The following is an 11,923-nucleotide window of genomic DNA, read 5'->3' on the forward strand; positions in this document are numbered from 1 at the left end:
AGGAAGCAGTTTGGAATGAACGACGTCCCAATTCCCATCTTGTTTATAAAACTTTGTTTTCATTTAAATGGGATTGTTTATAATTGGCTAGTGATCACAACCAATCTTTTTTAATGGTAAAAAGGGGAATTATGGTATGGGTATTGTTTTTCATTTATTGAGACAAAATCAAGGTCAATTTTGTGATGCTTATATTTCTCCTCTTGATTAAGTATTGTGCTTATAATGATCTTTTACAACGTAATGCATAATTAAATACAGACTATAGATAGTTACTTATAATAGAATTTCTAGTTACATAAGTTAGGTTTCTAGATATACAGAAATATATTTGAGATGGACAGTCTTCAAACCTCTCAAAGACCTTCAGAACATGGCATTTAAAATGGTTTAGGGTTTGTCTTGACAATGAGAAATGTCTGCTCCTGGCAGCACCAATTACGTCTGAGAGGAAGATGGGCATCGAAGAAACTCGTTATAAAGTTTGCTTTCAACATGGCAAGATTAGCCATTTGGGCAAGAAACTGCTCTTGCCTAGATTGTTTGACTGTTGTTGTATCATCTGGACATGCAGGACCCACAGGAAAGTGACTACTGAACTCAGTCTTACAGGGTTCCTGCTTGATGAAGAGTCTACGAGACTTTCTGCAGGACAAAGAAAAATGAATGATAGTCTGTCAATGCAGATGGACAGTTTAAAATTTCCTGCTTTGCTGAGAAGTGTTCTAGACCCATTGTGGCCTATGGGCTGAAGATGGATGCCCCAACGTTACAGAGGAACTTCGGGTGACTGTCCAGGCAGTAAGATATCTCTGTCAATCCTAGTGTTTATATATTATCCTTCTGTGGTCTTTGATGGAGTTGAAGACAGATAGTTATAATTATAGTTTTCCTTAGTTATGATAAGAGATAAGCTACATATAGAACTTTAGACTCACAAGGATGGGATGGATGATATTTTCTTTAAATCTTGCTAAAATATTGTAACTATGTTCTTACTTGATAACTGTTCTGTCATATACAATTTGACTATGTTACAATTAAGACCTTTCTTTTGTTTAAACAGAAAAGAGGAGATGTTGGGGAAGTCTTATGCTAATAAAGCACTGTCTGGCCAATAGGAATCTAGATAGGTGGGGCTAGGAGTCCAGGAGGACTCTGGGTAGGAGAAACACAGAGTTCGAGATGTAACCGCCATTGGGGTAGGAAGCCTGGAAACCTCTCCGGTAAGAGACATACTTAGATTAACAATTATGGGGTAATTACTTAAGTCAGAGCTAGCCAGTTAGAAACAAGCAAGGCCAACAGCTTCATAATGAATATAGCTTCCTGTGTGTTTATTTGGGACTCATGCGGATCTAGAAACAGGCTCGCACGGCAGAGCCCAGGCGGCTGGTGGGGGATAAACCAAAGCGGCTAGCAAGGAAAAGCTTCTCGTAACACAACATATGTCAAGTTAAACAAATGATCTCAGAGTATATGTGATTGAGTCAAGTATCTGTGGTGAGGTGAAGCATCACAGGGATGGTAATTAAATAAATATGGAGTTATCTTGAGATATAATAAAATTGCTTTGCCATGTAATAGGAGGGAGATTGCACAACATTATGAATTCATTGAATACAAAGGAATGATTTGTTCTAACATGATTAAAGTTCTCAATCTTTTTTGTTTTAAATTTTTTTAACATTTTGCATACCAATCTCATTTCTGACTACCTTTCCTCCTCCTGCTTTCCACGCCCCACCCCTGCACTCCTCAGAGAGGGTAAGGCTTCCAATGGGGAGTCAACAAAATCTCAAAATCTGGCACATCACCATAATGAGTCAGACCAAACCCCGGCACCAAACCTAGTTCAACCAATATGGATAAATCCTGGTTACACTGCTAGTGACCCTACAGACTACCCAAGCCACATAAGAGCAACCCACATTCACAGGTCTTAGTTTGGTCCTATTCATGTTCCACCAATTTCAGTCGAGAGTCAGTGAGCCCCCACTATCTCATGTAAGCTCTTTCTGTGGGTATACCCATAATGATCTTGGCCCCTTTTTTCAAATTATCGCTCCTTCCTCTCTTTGACTGGACTCTGGGAGTTCAGGCCAGTGCTTAGCTGTGTATCTCTGCATCTGCTTCCTTCAGGTCCTGGGTTAAAGTTAAAATGGTTAACGTTAATATTTTAAGATAATAAAATGTGTGTCAATATCTATACAGTTTACTCACTTTATTATTCTTGTGTCACCATGCTTCTGGCAAACACACAATATGATATGGACTGGGCATTGATGTAGGAAAGGCCTGTGTTATTGTCATAGTATTGGAAGATTGAAAGTAATTTAGAGTGAGTACAGTTCACGCACAAACATTCTTAGATCATGTCTCTTTATCAAAAAATATGTGATCTCCAAGCATATTAGTACACAGGAAGGAACTGTGATTACCGGGACATCCTTGAAAAACACAAATTAGTCTGAAATTCCATGGTTCCTATATTTTTGCTAGTGAACAAAGTCCAGTTTGCACCTATTATTGATGAATGTATCCTCAGATGCAAATTAAAAATGAAATTCTTTTAGAATCTTTGCTAATGTTCAGCTAGCATCACAGTGAGCCCTACATCACTCTGAATTGCTTTTTAATCTGCCAAGAAGGTCCACACTGACATACATAGTAATTTCTGTAGGTTTTCCCTAGTGGACATCATTTACCTAGAATAAGCTGTACAGTTTGCTTTTATGATAGTCCAAGGTTTACCACTTCGTTCACAGAATCATACTTAGCTAGCTTTCTTATACAACTAAAGATCGTAGGAACGTGCTAAATTCGCTTACATAAAGATAAGTCCACAAAGATATGCTCACAGGAAAATATGATTCAGACAAACTCTATAATAAGACTGTCCACTTATTTGACTCTAGACTGTATCAAATTGGCAATTGAAAGAGATAACATACACAGAAGTACCATTATGTAGACTGAACAGGCCATGGATAGAAAGGGAATGGGTACATAGGAGCTCTTTAAGGGAGGAAATGCCAAATGATGCAATTATGTTTTAATTACATATAGTTTTCTTTTTAAATTTTTCCCATATTTTTATTTAACTTTTTACGCATGTCACTTTAGTTCCCTCTCCCTCCCCTCCTCTCCCACCTCCACTCCTCCCAACCCCTCACCCCCCATTCCATCCCTCCTCTGCTCCCCAGGAAGGGCAAGGGCTTCCATGGGGGATTTTCAGAGTCTGTCACCTCATCACAGGAAGGGCTTAGGTTCTTCCCCATGTGTCCAGGCTGAGAGAGCATCCCTCCACATGGTATGCAAAAAAGCTAAATAGGACAGTTGATCATCTGCAAACTTAGAATTCTCCTGTCTTTTTCTTTCTCTATGTGTATGTATGTGTGTTTATGTTTTATGACTTCACTTACATGCACATGAAAGTGCCCATATTAATCTCATTGAGACAAGGTTTCTTATGTGCTGCTGTGTATGACATGCTGGTAGGTTTGTCAGTTTATAGAGGTTCTCCTTTTCCTACTTCCCACCTCTCTATACAAGCACCTTGATTTCAAACAAGCATGACTACCCCTGATTTTACAATGGGAAATGGAAATTCATGTGTAGTCACTAATGCTTTGGTGTCAGGCACTTTACACATTGAGTCATATCTCCTGTCCCATTGTCACTTATTTATCTTCTTTCAACTAATATTATTGAAATCAGCCCACTAACTTGAGGATTTGAGAAATACTAAGTGATTCTTCATATTTATCAGACAAACAACCCTAAAATACAAGGCTTTTCTGTATAATTATGGTAGGTGCCCCCAACAGTACTACTATACACTGAGTATATTCTGTTTATGTGAAGATCAATTTCCTTCCATTGTATGATATTGTTCCAACAAAACTAGTATGATGATTATATCTAAGGATCATAAAATATTTATATATAATTCTCTAACTAGTTTATGAATTTTGGGTATATGTAAATAAATATCTATTTAGACAGAGCACTGATGATACATCCAAGATATTGCTTTACTTAACACTAGTTTGATGAACACATGAGTATTTTGAAGTTTCTTAAGGACACATGGATGAAGTGTGAAATGCAGGAACATGTCTAAATCAAAACTGTCCCTGAAATTGGCCACTCCAACAATGTTGATAACCTCTGAAAATCCCATCTCTGTTTCTCTATGTCACACTTTCAGACATTGAAGTGTATCCTCCTCCATAAATAATTCTTCATTGCACTTATAATCTCTGAGAGAGGCCTCATGATTACTGCTTAGCTTCTTGACTCTTATAAGTTTTATTTTTTAAATAAGATTCTTTTTGTCTCTAAAATTTTACATGTCTCTTTCCTCTACTGAGGCAGGAATGTTTAAATTTGAAGAAAATGATTACAGAAAAGTTATATAATTGAAGTATTAGTAAGTGGTTAACAATTATTTCTCCATGTATGCTATCTCAAGTGAACATAGAAAAATTTCTATTACATGATCTTCATTATTGCTGCTGGTTGGTTGGTGTCGTGTTCTATTTCCAAAAGTTTCAATTTGAAGATGAGATGTTGGGAATATCATTATCATTTGCTCACTGCTATAAGGAGCTTCAAGAGGAATTGTCTGGGTGAAAGTTCCTGAAGCTCCAAGGCAGCCCGTTAGACTCAAAACATCATGGAATGTTTACTCTTTTCTATCAGTTTCTGAATATTGCTTATTGGTACTTTAAGGTAAGGTGTGTTATAATCTCATGGATCAAATGAACTATTAAAATTTTATTACTCTTACTTTGATTTTAGAATACAAATGATATTTGATAATCTTTGTAACATATCTAAGGGCTCTGACCTGAACTATTCTTTATAGTATTACATTGTATTTAAGACTCTATATGACTCAAATAGTCACTCCCTATTTTATGGTATATGCTTAGAAAATCATATTTGTCTTAATAGGCTGATGATAGCATATGACATTATTGTTATGAATCATATTTCCATTGGAATTAAGCCTAAGTCATTTCTCAATAAGGTGTAGGTATAAGCAAGAAAACAAAAATATCCCTGAAGAAACAAAGAAGTACTTGTTTGTCTCATATACTTTCTAACTAGCTTTAATTTCCTTACACAATAAAAATTTTGAAGAAAGTGTTAGCTGGATCAATTACAAGAATGACACTCTCCTTAATCTTGTTGCCCAAACTGAATTTTTAATACTATATTGAACACAGATAGTGTTCTTGGAAGTACAATATACACTTATTCTTGTGAAGTCTGTAGTTAAAGTTAATATTCAAAAAGTTTTCTTTGTTCATGCCACAATATGAGATGCTTTCTCAGCCGCGATTCTTGAGGGAGGGCCTACATTAAAAAAAGAAAGAAGTCATAATTTCTTGCAGCCTATGATAGATAGGAATTTATGGATTAATATGATCACACTTGTGGTGTTTTTAGTACACATATTGTTATTTAATTAAGAAACAATCTTATTTTACATATCAATCCCAGTTCCCTCTCCCTCCCATCTTGCCATGCCCTCTGCTGACTCCCCATCCTATCCCCATCCACTCCCCAGGGAGGGTGCAACCTTCCATTGGGGATCCTCAAAGTCTGTCATACCATTTGTGGCAGGGCCTAGGTCCACCCCTGTGTGTCTAGTCTGAGAGAGCATCCCGGGCTCCCAAAGTCAGGTTGTGCTGTAGGGATAAATACTAGTTCCACTGTCAGAGGTCCCCAAGACTGCCCAGGACTCCTAACTTTCACCCACATTCAGTAGGCTTGATTCAGTCCTAGGCTGGTTCTGCAACTATCTGACTGGGGTCACTGAGCTCCCATCTGATTAGCTCAGATGTTTCTATGGGTTTCCCCAGCATGGATGGTCTTAACCCCTTTGCTCATCATTCCTTTCTCTCTTCAACTGGATTCTAGGAGTTCAGCTCAGTGCTTACCTGTGGATCTCTGCTTCTGCTTTTATCAGCTACTGTATGAAAGTTCTAGGCATGTAAGGTAGTTATCAATCTCATTATAGGGGAAGAGCATTTAACATAGCCTCTCTACTATTGCTTAGATTTTTAGTTGGATTCATCCTTGTGGATTTCTTGTCATTTCCCTAGTGCCAGATTTCTCTTTAAATCTATAATGGCTCCTTTTATTAAGGTATCCCTCTTCTTGCTCTACTCTATTATTCCCCCGATACTTATGGTGTTTTTAAATTTAAACGAAATCCTCACTTGCCTTTGACTGCTATATATATTTTAATTAGCTAATTTTTTCTAAATAACTAACATCAGCAGTAGATTCTCACCATTAGGTTTGGAGAGCATCCTAGACAAATGCAGAAGCTTGTAATGATTGTTGCTATATTGGGCCCAGTAGGTATGGTGACTTATTCCTAGAAGTTGGATTTTTATTTGATCACTCAACAGTATCCCCTGTTATAGTAGCTATATTGAATTACTTGTTATCAATGCATGGATTTTAGGACATGTCTAAAGTGACTTTTCAAAGATCTTCAGCATTATCCCTTACCACAATCCCAATTCTGGCTGGCCTGTGTGTCTCCTATTCTATCTAATCTTTGTTAGGTAGATTTTATAGTGATGGGAGGCAATACATGTGTTATCAGATGGGGAGAACAGTCATCAGCATTACCAAGATGTGAACCCTGGAAGCTGCAGTAGCAAGTGGTTTAGTGGGATATGCCAACCGGCACACTACTAGCACCAGTGTTATAGGAGTAATGGGTTACTTTATGATTGAACTCAGACACTTTTCCACAGATAGAACTGATGTTCATTACGGAGGGTAATGGCTAGATAAGTCACAAGTCCTTGATCAGAATCAGCAACTATTATTATTGTCAGGACAATGTGCTAGGGTAAATTTAGAAGTTCCATGGCAGGTAGGGTTGACCTAGGCGAGGTACAAACATGCTAGGCAGACAGGCAGCATTAAGTGGGAAGTTTTATTGGAAAAGGGTTAAAGAGACACTGCAAGCTCAAAATCAAGGTGGTTTTCATTGTGACAAAGAGATCTGTCAGTTTGAAAAGTGTTAATGCTTCCAACTAAATCATTTCTGGCATGAGTGTGCTGCTATTTCTACAATGTAAATCTCAACATAGTATCTTTTTTATTTATTTAAATGAGAAACAATCTTATTTTACATATCAATCCCAGCTCCCTATCCCTCCCCTCCTCTCATGCCCTCCACAAACTCCCCTATCCCATCCCTCACCCACTCCCCAGGGAGGATGAGGCCTTCTATGACGGATCATCAATATCTGTTAAGTCATTTGGGGGCAAGGCCTAGTTCCTGCCCTGTGTATCTAGGCTAAGAGAGTATCCCTCCATGGGGAATTGGCTCATGAATTCTGTTTTTGCACTATGGATACATCCTGGTTTCACTGTGCTCTGAGACTTCCCAGTGCTCCTAGCTGACACCCATGTTCAGAGGGCTTGGTTTGGTCCTGTGTTGCTTCCCCAGCTGTCCAAATGGGAACCATGAATTCTCACTTCCTCAGGTCAGCTGTTTCTGTAGGTTTTCTCACCTTGGTCTTGACCCCTTTGTTCATCACTCCTCCCTCTCTGAAACTGGATTTCAAGAATTTGGCTCAGTGCTTGGCTGTGGATCTATGTTTCTGCTTCCATCAGCTACTGGATGAAGGCTCTAAGATGACATTTAAGGAAATCATCATTATCATTATAGGGGAAGATCATTTTAAGTAGACTCTCCACTATTGCTTAGGGTCCTACTTGGGGTCATTCTTGTGGATCTCTGTGAAATTCCCTAGTGCCTATAGTGGCTCCCTCTTTTGATGTATCTCTTTTCTTGCTCTCCTCTGTTCCTCAACCCACTTAATCTTTCTGATCCCTCTTGTTCTCCTCTCCCTTCCTCTTTCTCCTACTTCCCTCCCATTCCCCTTTGCTCCCCATTTCTTCAGGGGCTCTTCTCCATTTTTGCTTCGCTGGAAACATATATGTCTCTCTTAGGGTCCTCCTTGTTTCCTAGCTTTTCTGGAGGTGTGAATTGTAGGTTGGTATTACTTTTCTCTTTGTCTAATATCCATATATGAGGGAGTTCATACCATGTTTGTCTTTCTGTGATTGGGTTACCTCACTTAGGATGGTTTCTTATAGTTCCATCAATTTCCCTGCAAATTTCAAGATTACAATTTTTTTTCACTGAGTAGTACTACATTGTGTAAATGTATCACATTTTCTGTATTCATTGGAGGGGCGTCTAAGTTGCTTCCAGGTTCTGGTTATTACAAATAATGCTGCTATGAACACAGTTGAACAGATATCCTTGTTATATGAATGTGCATCTTTTATGTATATGTCCAAGAGTGGAATTGTTGGATCTTGAGGTAGACGGATTCCTATTTTTCTGAGAAACCACCATACTGATTTCCAAAGTGTCTGTACAAGTTTGCACTCCCACCAGTAATGAAGAAGCATTCTCATTTCTCCACATCCTCTCCAGCATAAACTGTCATTAGTGTTTTTGATTTTAGCCATTCTGACAGGTATAAGATGGTATCTCAGAGTTGTTTTGATTTGCATTTCCCTGATGGCTAAGGATGTTGAGCAATTTCTTAAGTGTCTTTCAGCTATTTTAGGTTACTCTATTGAGAATTCTCTGTTAAGTTTTGTACCCCAAGTTTTGTCTGAATTATTTGTAGTTTTGGTGACTAGCTACTTGTGTTCTTTGTATATTTTGGAAATCAGCCCTTTGTCTGATGTGGGGTTGGTGAAGATCTGTTCTCTTTCTGTTGGCTGTATTTTAGTCTTGTTGAGTGTAGGGGCTGAGAAAGAAATCAGAGAAACAGCACCCTTTACAAAAGCCACAAACAACATAAAATATCTTGCGATAACTTTAACCAAACTGGTGAAGACCAGTGATGACTCAAGAAAATTAAAGAAGATACCAGAAAATGGAAAGATCTCCCATGCTCTTGAATTGGTAATATCAACATAGTAAAAATGGCAATCTTACTAAAAGTGATCAACAGATTCAACGCAATCTCTATCAAAATCCTAGCACAATTCTTCACAGATCTTGAAAGGAAAATACTCAATTTTATATGGAAAAACAAAAGACCCATGATAGTCAAAACCATCCTATAAAATAAAGAAACTTTAGGAGGCATCACCATCCCTGATTTCAAGCTCTACTATAGACCTATAGTAATGAAAACAACTTGGTATTGGCACAAAATCAGACAGGTAGACCAATGGAATCAAGTTGAACGCACTGATATTATCCCATACACCTATGAACTTGACAAAGAAGCTAAACCTATACAATGGAAAAAAGAAAGCATCTTCAACAAATTGTGGTTGCATAAGTGTATGCAGACATATAGAAGATTGCAGATAGATCCATACCTATCACCATGCATAAAATTTAAGTCCAAATGGATCAAAGACCTCAACATAAATCCAGTCACAATGAGCCTCTTAGAAGATAAAGTGGGAGGTACCCTTGAATGAATTGACACAAGAAACCACTTCCTGAACCTAATGCCAGTAGCACAGACACTGAGATTGATAATTAATAAATTATCAATTGATAATTAATTATTAATTGATAATTAATAAATGGGACCTCCTGAAACTGACAAGTTTCTGAAAGGTAAAAGACACAATCAATATAGTTTTTAAACAATGGAAATGTTAATGTGTCTAAAACTTACATTTTCATAAACTCAAAGAATTCTTGTAAGGTCCAGGAAACTGAAATTGGAACGGGTCAGATATACAACAGATATGTACCATTCAACCTTTCTCTGGTCCCAGGACTCCCTTCCTTTCATCTTAGGACATCCCGAGGAATCACTCTCTCATCTTATGATCCTCCTCTCCTCAAGTACCAGGACCTAAGGAAAATAATTTTTCTAAACTTAACCCTTTCCTGTGGTCTACCAACATCTTGTCAGGTATAAGAGGCACCAGAAAGTTCCATACAGCTTGAAACTGTGATTAATCAACCAGATATTCAAAGAAGTGACAACACCCCAGCTTTCTCAGGTCCCCCAAATATGGTCAATACCCTCCAGGTCAGCAGGAAGTAGTCTTGAGAACTCGATGCACTGTTTCCTAACCTGACACATCACCTTTTTAAATAATATATAAAGGTGGGAATGTAAGGATTCAGGCATTATCCTGATCTGCCCCTGTCACCAGGCAAAATGGACTCAGATGATACCATGGTCAGCCCAGGGTTCCATGACTACTAGTCTGCACAAATGTGCCAAGAATGCCTTTAAATGACAGATCTCTGTCCACTTACAGTCCACTTTCCCCCTCTGTCTTCATGCTGTTCCCTTGGGGCAGACAGGACATTTTCTGTCTCCCTTTTCTCTACTGTTCTCTCTCTGTCTCTCTGTCTCTGTGTCTCAGTGTCTCTGTGTCTCTGAGTCTCTTTACCTCTTTTCTCTTTCCTCTTTGCAGCCTTTCCTTTCTCGTAAATCTCCTTTGACCTCTCTGTCCACCTGGCATGTTTGTTTCCCACCTCGGTCAACCTTGCCTGCCATGGAATCCTCTAAGATTCCCCTCATACTTCATCATAACCTTGGTGTGTGACTTGGTTCACCACACAATTTATCATAACAATTATGCTGAATGGAGATAGAATCAAACTTATCTATCTATTAGTTTGAATATATAGAGAGATAGATAGATGATAGATAGATATCCACAGATTAGTTTATATATTCACAGATTAGTTCTGATATCAAATATCTTTAACAGAGTTTCTATTTGCAGTAAATAGGAATTTACATTTAGAATTAATTAGAAATGAATAATGTACAGAGAATAAGATACTAGAATTTTCAGCCAAAAATGGAGCATCTATATTACACCTCTTTCACTGAAGGTACTTGGAAAGTCAAAGAAAAGTTGAAATAAAGATTGTAAAGTCAGAGGTGATAGGGGGCTGGAAAGAAATTTTGTTATATGGGTAGAACAGGGCAGTTGTACATATGAACTCACAATGCTTTTGATAGTATACATATGGCCCATGGAAACTTAGCTGGAAAAACAAAACTCAGTATCTAGTTAAGAGGTGGTTATGATGTCTTACCTCTAGCTGAAGACCTATAGATAATAAATGACTGCTGAAACAGAGTCAATTGTCTTCAAAGATTCAACCATGGTGGTGATACTTCCAAAAATAAGATAGTGAGGGACAAGGTAGATTGAAAATGGGTAGATGAGATGGTTTTTTTTTGAGCATGAGAATGTTTCAAAATTAGATTGTATTAATAACAATGCAAATGTATTTATTAAAATAATTAAATTGTGCTCTTAAATTCTGAATTTCCTTTTATTTTATATCAGTCAATCATTGGGAAGAGATCTCAAAATTGCAAAAGTTTAATTTTGAATAATAAAGAAATAAAACATAGAGGACTTATTAGAATATCTGTACAGTTTGAGGGGACATTATAAAGCTAAAGTTATATAAAATCATGTAGGGGTAGTCAGAATGCTTCAGGACAACTGAGCATGCATGAGTTTTCATGAACTATACCTGTTTGCTATGATCATTCAGGGAAAAAGTCCATGTTAGAGTAGAATTAGATATTCCAATTCCCTGTAAATTCCTGGGAATCCTCTCATCCACATGCTGTCTGGGTGTAAGAAGTCAAAGTTCAGGAAGAACCTTAGATAGACTGGCTGAATGCAGCAGCTATTATTATGTACCAATTCTTAGTGATTTCAGACATTCATGTAGTTGTTTTGTTCATTTTTTTCTTTTATTAGCTTACATAGAACTCTCTGCATAGACCAGACTGGACTTGAAGTCAGAGAGATCTCTCCTTGATGCACTACACAGAACATCATGAATTCTTAAATAAAACTAAAAGCCATATATACAAATACATGTATGTGTTTGTGTGTGTGTGTTTGT

The sequence above is a fragment of the Mesocricetus auratus genome, unplaced genomic scaffold, assembly GCF_017639785.1.
Source record: "Mesocricetus auratus isolate SY011 unplaced genomic scaffold, BCM_Maur_2.0 Super-Scaffold_100026, whole genome shotgun sequence".
Lineage (NCBI taxonomy): Eukaryota > Metazoa > Chordata > Mammalia > Rodentia > Cricetidae > Mesocricetus > Mesocricetus auratus.